Source organism: Corythoichthys intestinalis, chromosome 4 (genome assembly GCF_030265065.1).
Source record: "Corythoichthys intestinalis isolate RoL2023-P3 chromosome 4, ASM3026506v1, whole genome shotgun sequence".
NCBI lineage: Eukaryota > Metazoa > Chordata > Actinopteri > Syngnathiformes > Syngnathidae > Corythoichthys > Corythoichthys intestinalis.
The window spans coordinates 55192375-55200786 of NC_080398.1; positions in this window are offsets into that span (position 1 = coordinate 55192375).

The window sequence follows — 8412 nt, forward strand, 5'->3', positions numbered from 1 at the left end:
CCACAGTCAGCTGTTTTTGTCACTGCGGAGAAAAAGTTACATATTCATCTGCTTGATGTGTGATGGCACGGTGTGGATTCTCTGTTAAGCTTGTTCGGACATAATATTAATTTAAAATGAATGAAAACTAAATACTATTGAATATGTTGAAGCGGTATGCAATGTTAAGAGTCTTTTTAGCTCGAATTTTCTGTGTCCAGCCGCTGTGGCTCTGCTGCTCTCAGTGTGAACTCTCTATGCAAGCCGGAACGCGCGCGGCTCTTAAGCGTCTCTGTCACGTGACTGTGTCGTAGCCGCTAACACGCTCGGCCAAATGGACACACAAGTACGGAAGGTGAATTATGCCAAACAAAGGGTCACCACAATGTCATTATCATCATTTAAAAAATTTAAGTGATGGGTAAAAATAGATTATGACCAGATTTTTATGATCCTGTCAGTCAAAATGACAGACAACGAAAAAGTCTAGCGCAACCTCTGCTTCAGACAGCTCTTTTGACTGAGCCATGATGCACATCAGACTATGCTTCTCATCAAGACAATTCTTACCACAGGTGCGTGTTTTATAGTGGGCAGGGGAGCTTTAAACCACTCATCAGTGATTGGGCACACACCTGACTTAAAATGATTGGTGAAAATGGGTTTCAATTGCTTTTTAAGTCTCCTTAGGCAGTGGGTTCACTCACTTATTTTTCTCCCTTGTGTCATTGTCTGCATGCTATCCTCATTATTTAAATAGGAAAACTTATATATTATGTTTGGATGCTTTTAGTTAAAGCAGACACTGTATTTTTATCTGTGTGGTTTTGACAAAGATCAGATCACATTTGATGGGGATTTTATGCAGAAATGTGAGAAATTCCAAAAGGTTCAGATACTTTTTCATACCACTGTATAACTTAAACTGACATGTATTATAGTATATTGTGTGCCTGTAAATCACTGGAACTGTTATCGCCTAATGTTACCTATGAAGTGCACCATTAGTAAAGCAATTGTCATAATCTTGACAGCAAGGAAAAAAGGGTGAATCATTCTTATTGATAACCGTATTGTTGAGCTATCAATCTGGGCGTATGCCTACACTACTCTGATAAGATTGTTAAAAAAATGTCATGTTCAGGGGCAGCCCACAGATAAAGCCAGCCCATTGGGATTATGTCGGACAGAAACACAAAGAGTAAATTTTATACTGTTCAATGTATAAATATGTACAGTATTATGTACATATTATGTATTATGTACAGAACTACTGCATGTGTTATAGTGGTCAAATGGTTGCATGCCTACCTCACAGCTGACAATTTGGGTAAATCTCAGCTTCTGTGTGGAGTTTGCATCACCTTCTTGTGCTTGTGTAGCTTTTACCCACATAGGGCCTGCTCTTTTCCAGTGATATACCAGAAGCATGCACGACTGTATTTATCGATTCATTCATCCATCACTCCTTCCGCTTATCCTCATGAAGGGAGCCTATCCTTGCTAAAATGGGCAGCAGGTGAGATACACCTTGTACTACTGAACTGATCGCCAGTTACAGAACATATTGAATTTAGTTCTTTCCTTCTGGACTCCAAAATGGCTCAACCCATTTTCTTGAAATTTTGCACATTTGTAGTAAAAACGTCTGGGAGTCTTCTTAGATGGGTTTGAGCTTTATAGGCCTTCATTTAGTGCATAAAATTAGTTCGAAACTCCAAATAGTAGCGTAGAAAATCCTTGATTGTGGATTGTTGAGGCGACAGCAGCGTCTTTTGGGCAAAAGACATGTCTCTTGCGATTGCAATGTTGCAGTTGGGTTTCAAACTTTAGGGTTTCATGTACAAATTTAAATGTGCTGTGATGACACATTGTGGCTTCGAGTATGTCACAACAACACGCTGGTTTAAAAAGAATGTACAATTTTACGGAATATTACAAAGTGATTAATTTCGGCCGGATATTCACACTATACACAATGATGGAAAAGCGATTGCACATTATTGATTATTGATTACCCTTTATGGTTTTTACTATTACGATTACGATTACTACATTACATCTCAGGGCCATTCCTGACCAATTTGGCAGCCCCCCTAGCAATTTTCACCACACATATTTAAACACAATGAAAAAGCACATTATCGCTTTGTAATTTATTATATAAAAAAGACAACAACAAACAAATGCAAAATGCTCTCATAACTATTAAAAAACACTTCAAAAACAAACAAAAAAATAGAATAAATTACAATTGTTATTACAATATGATTAACATCCACCCGCACAAACCTACGTAAAGATACACAGAACACTTTAAAATGCTACTTCCTTTTTTTTACCTTGACCTATAACCTTACTGGCCGTGTCTTCACTGATGCAAAAGCATCTATTGCCTTATCACATGACAGCTGTTTTGGAAGGTTCACTTCTTTCTCCACTGGCAGTTTGTATGTGGGAAGGTACTGGACTTGGTGCTGATGTGGATAAGTTGGCTGTAAAAGATGGCCCGGGATATAGAGAGGTGGAAGGAAAATATTTCAGAAGAGCATCTACAAAGAGAAGAAAGTGGAATGTTACATTATATTGGTCAAATAGCTGTTGATTGTGAAACCAGCATGACATAACCATAATAGCGCCTAAATTCTTGCACCCTACTGTACCTGTCTACTGGATCCGGCCACTATCTTTGACGGGCACAGTTAAAAGAAAATAAATTCTTGAAGCACTGCAACTACACAGGACGATCCAATAATAATGAATTAAAGTAATATATAACAACTATATATATATATTAGGCCTGAACGATATTGGAAAAAACTATTGCTGCGATTTTTTTTGGGTTTGCGATATATTGCGATATTATATTGCGGTATTAAAAAAAAATGTATATATATTTTTTTCAAGAAATTTTCACAAGATGACTTAAATAGCTGTTTGGAAAGACTTTAGATGACTCACCATCACCACAGTGTACAGTCATCCCTTGTTTTTCGCCGTTAATGGGGACCACAACCCGCCGCGATAAGAGAAAAACCGCAAAGTAGCACACCGCCCCCCTTTTTTTTATTTTTATTTTTTTTTTGTGTTTTTTGTGCCCAATGTATTTATTCAGATTTAGCATTGGAAAGAGATACATATAAGACATGTTTTTTTCTCACTTTTCACCCCAAAGTGATTTTAAAAAGGTATATAAATAAATGGTTTTTAAGAACTTCAAATGTCATAATTATAAGCTTTAAACATAACTGTCCAACCAAATCATTTTTGAACAAGAATAAAGTACTGTAGCAGATAAATGCTTGGCTTTATTAAATGCTTCTGTTTATCTACTTTAGCTGTGACCGTTGAAGTGACATGTAGAAATTTCAAACTCCTCATGATCACTTCTGGCATTTAAACGTCTCCAACGTCCCCACAGTGCACACAATCATTCAAGCGCGGCTTCCTTTCAACTGTTTAACAAGTTAAACGATGATTGACAGATGCCCGTGTGAAGTCTGCTTCTTTGGCCAGATCAAAGCCATCGTTGCGCCGCAGTGACTGAGAGGATCAAAAGGCTGGGAGAGGGAGGGTAGGAGGCTGTGCGCAGACCAGAAAGTGAGGCGTATGTGGATCAAAAAAAAAAAGAAAAACTATCGCACGTGCTTGCGATGGGACTATTGCGCACACGCACATCGCGATGGCGATGTTTAAACGATATATCGTTCAGGCTTAATATATATATATATATATATATATATATATATATATATATATATATATATATATATATATATATATATATATATATACTTTTTTTTTTACATGAACGGGATTGCCATTTTAATGAATTAATGACACATTTAATAACAAATGTTTTCAATTAAATCCATGGCACCTTTAGTCCCCCATACCACCTCTGTTGACACCAGGTGACTATTGATGAAGAGACGAGTCAACTAGATATTAAAATTAGAAAAAAGAAATAAAGTAAGACAAGTGGTAGGTAGAGTGAAAAAAGGGAGCAAGGACTCAGTGGCTGTACTTCCCCCAGCATTACAGCTTCTAGTGCAGCTTACTCTGAACTGCTAGTCTAGTCCGATTTCAACTAGCCTAACCATAAGCTTTGTCGAATAGGAACGTTTTTAGTCTAATCTTAAATGTACAGACTGTGTCGGCTTCTTTAATACTAGCTGGAAGCTGATTCCATAGGACAGGAGCTTGGTAGCTAAAGTTTCTAGCGCCTACTGTACTTTTAGAAACCCTGGGAAAGACCTGCATTCTGAGAACGGAGTGTTCTGATGGGGCGGTATGGAACCAAAGCATCGGTGAGATAAGATGGCCCCAAGCCATTTATGGTCTTAAATGTAAAACGGAGGATTTTAAATATAATTCTAAACTCGACTGGAAGCCAGTGAAGGGCCTGGAGCACAGGGGAGATGTGCTATCTTCTATTAGTTCCTGTTAAAAGTCTTGCTGCTGCGTTCTGGACTAGCTGAAGACCTTTTAGAGAACTTTTAGGACAAGCTGCAAGTACGGAGTTACAGTCATCCAATCTAGATGTAACGAACGCGTGGATTAATTTTTCTGCATCGTTTTTAGACAAAATATTTATAATTTTGGCTATGTTGCGCAGGTGAAAGAAGGCTGTTCTGCAGGTTTGTTTAATATGAGCTTTAAATGACAAGTCTGGGTCAAATAGAACTCCTAGGTTTTTAACTGTGGTGCTGGAGGCTACACTTACATTGTCCAGAGTCACTATCTGGGCAGTTAAAGAGTCTCTCACACTTTTTGGGCCTATTATAAGGACTTCTGTCATTCCAGGGTTAAGTAGAAGATAGTTAGTGCTCATCCAGGTATTTATATCACAGACGCAGGTGCCTAGTTTATCCACTTGCCTGATCTGCTCAGGTTTAATTGATAAATACAGTTGTGTGTCATCAGCGTAACAATGAAAGTTAATGCTATGTTTTCTGATGATATTGCCAAAAGGAAGCATATACAGCGAAAACAAGATGGGCCCGAGGACCGACCCTTGCGGCACACCATAACTGACTCTGGAATACGGTGATGATTGCTGGTTTACATTGTCAAACTGGTACCTATTAGATAAATAGGATTTAAACCAGCAGAGGGCTTCTCCTCTAATGCTTATGTCCCATTCTAGTCTCTGCAATAAGATATTATGGTTGATTGTGTCAAAGGCACCGTAACGTCGCTCAATTGCGGAGGCTAAAAATAACCTTCAGGTAGCTCGTTGGTCTGCTGTCGTGGGGGGTGAGTGAGACTAGAATCTGTGGTGAAATATCGGATCACAGGAAACAGTGAAATGGGCAGAAGGCACACTAGAAAAATGATTTCTTTATTATCTGAAGACTTATTACGATATGTTTTGTTGTTTTTTTGTTTTATTGTTTAGTATAATTTGTTTAGTATAATTACTGCTATCATCAAATATTATTTGAGCATTTTTCTTGACGCCCTTTTGGATGCTGCGGCGCCCCAAGGCATTTGCCTAACTCGCCTTATGGACGGCACGGGTCTGTTACATCTGCACCTCTTAGGAAAGTATTGCGAAAATATTGCATTCACATTACAAAAATCCGAGCAACATTGGGCCATACGACTAGTTTTGAAATAAAAACAGCAACTCTTGTGTACGGTGCAGACAAAGATGAAAACAGGTGAAAGAATGTTATTTGTCTTTAGGAGCTGGAACAGAGTACAACAACAGTGTGTACTGTTGATATTGTTTGTTATTGTTCATTGTGCATGCAGGGCAATGACAGCTCTGCGGTGAAAAAAAAATATATATATATGTATATACTTTTGTATTTTTGTTCTTGACTGTATTTCCCTGAATGTCTGCATCAGGGAATGAGTTAGAATAGGTGGTACCCAGGGTGTGAGGAATTCCTGATGATGCTAGGGGCTCTGCTGAGGGAGAGGGTGCTTTGTGTTCTCTAGACATGGAAGAGGGCAGCCAGGAAGTTTTTGGACAATGTTAATGACTGTCTAGAGCTTACTCTTCTTGGCCGCAGTGCAACTATAGAGCCAAAGTCAGATGGCGAGGCTCATTAGTGTCAGCACCAACTCCATCAAGATGTGGTGTAAGGACAGGTGGAGCTCAAACCTTAAGGTATTCTTCCTGAGTATCCTCTGGTAATAGCCTCTGCGGGCCCATCTTCAGAATCAATGATGAACGATGTAGGTGTCCACAGATTTTAAATCTGGCACCATGTAAACTCCTTCCCCCGTTCACGGAGAAGCTGAATGTCCATGGTGCACATCCTGAAGTCGACAATGACGTGCAGGTGTTTAGGACAAAGTTGTTGGTGGCACACCAGACATACAGTCGCTCAACCTCCAGCGTGTATGCTGTCTCGTCTCCTCCGGATTATAGACCCGCTACTGTGGTGTCGTCCACACATTTACTTGTCTTGTTCGAGAGGATAGGAGTGCAGTCTTGGGTGTAGAGGGTGTAGAATAAGTGTCTCAGGACAGAGCCTTGTGACAATAAGTATATGGTTATATGACTATGTGTCACGTTCTTGAAGTAATTCATTAGATGGGTTTGAGGGCATTTAATAAGGGTAATTGTTTAGGCTGCTGATGCTATTCTTTTCTGGCAGTTGGATGATGGAGGATGACTTAAGGTATGGAGCAATAGGTGAAAGCGAAATTGGAGAATGAAGATACTGGTGAAAACCCCAGCAAGCTCCTCAGCAGAGTCCTCCAGTACCCACCCGGTTACACTGTCAGATCCAGCAGCTTTCCAAGGATCCACTACCCTTATAATCCTCCTCATGTCGTGTGCCTACACAGTAAAGGTCTGACTAAGGGGTAACATCTGCAATGAGGGCCTCGCTTGTGGCTCAACCTCAAAACAGGCAACCGGTTCAGGGTGAACCTCACCTTTCACCCAGTATGTGATATTCAATTTTACCCGCTAGTGTAGTACAGTAGCTGCTGTACATTAGAATAGAAATTATAAATCCGATGTTTTTTTTTAACCATCAGATTTTTGCACTGACACAAAACAATCTGTGAAAGTTTGATAATAAATATGAATAAAATGTTCAAACAAAACAAATTTAACTTTACATCTCTGCTATCAGTAAAATAGATCTCTCAAAACAAATGGTAGTGGGGTTTTTATGTGCGTGCTATCTTTCAAATTAATTTCTTATAATTAATTTATATATTTGCAATGCACATGGAGCTAAAGGTCTTAAAATTACACAATTCTGCTTAATATTCAGACGAGGGAATGTTTATTTGGGTTCTTTTTACTAAGTCTGGACACTATATGCAGTTATGTAAGACCACACAATATAATAGTTTTAACTTGTTAGTCACGTCCATACTATGAATGAAGTTAACTCTACAGTTTTAAATGTGATGGTTATACTGAAGGGCATTGGATTTTAAAGTAGGCGTTTTATAACCTGTTGATTCCTAATTGTCTTTTGGTCATACCAGCCAGTTTATTCAAGGATGAGGTAATCTACTTGGAATACAGTGTCTACAAGTAAGAATTCCTGCTGCACAGTGCAGCTACTGAGGTTTTTTTCCCCCTCTGTAGTGGGTGGTACACATGGCTTGCATACCTAGTGGCTGGGATGACTATTCTGATCCAAACAATGGAAATTAAACATTGTGCATTACCGGAAGCAGCTTTAGATGCTATGTTTGATTGGAGAGACATATACAAAGTCGTAGTTAGTGTCAGAGAAACACAAAACACGGAACAGCTTTTGTGTTGCAGTTCAAGAAAGAGTTGATACTACTTGAAATTGTAGAAGGCATCCTTTAAACGCTTATTCTCATGTGATGACAATTGCTGCCCTTGTTTTATTAGCTCCCGACATCATAAAGAAATTCATATCTTTATACTTAATAGTACTGTACATAAGATTAGTTTGAAGAAATGTGAGTGCTCCATTGATACACTTTTTTTTTTTTCATTTTTATTTATTTAACAATTGCTGAAATCTGTCTCCGACAGTAAAATAATTGAATGAAATCCTAAACCAACTAGGAATTTGGGCACCCTGAAAACAATTTTTTTAAAATGCTGAAAATTGACTCTTACTACTATGGAAGTGGAAAAAAAACATGCATAATACGGTAATTGTGTGTGTGATGGGGTGCATGTTCGTGTGTACGTGTGAGTGCGTGTGTGTATGCCAGAAGGAACAGTTGCAAAAAGAGACTCCTGTCATGTTCAGCAAGCGGTTAAGCTTTGCTTGGCATTCTCCTCTTGAGGAGGGACGTATGCAAATGAGAAATTGTGCTGCTTGAAAAAACACACTGCCTCAGACTTTTGCATGTTTGGAGATCAAGAACTAAACTGAGATTCCACAAATAAGGTAAAAGTAATTGACTCTAAATCCGTAGGCTCATCGGCTGAGTACATGGTGGATTACTTTTCTAAAATGCTTTTTTCTG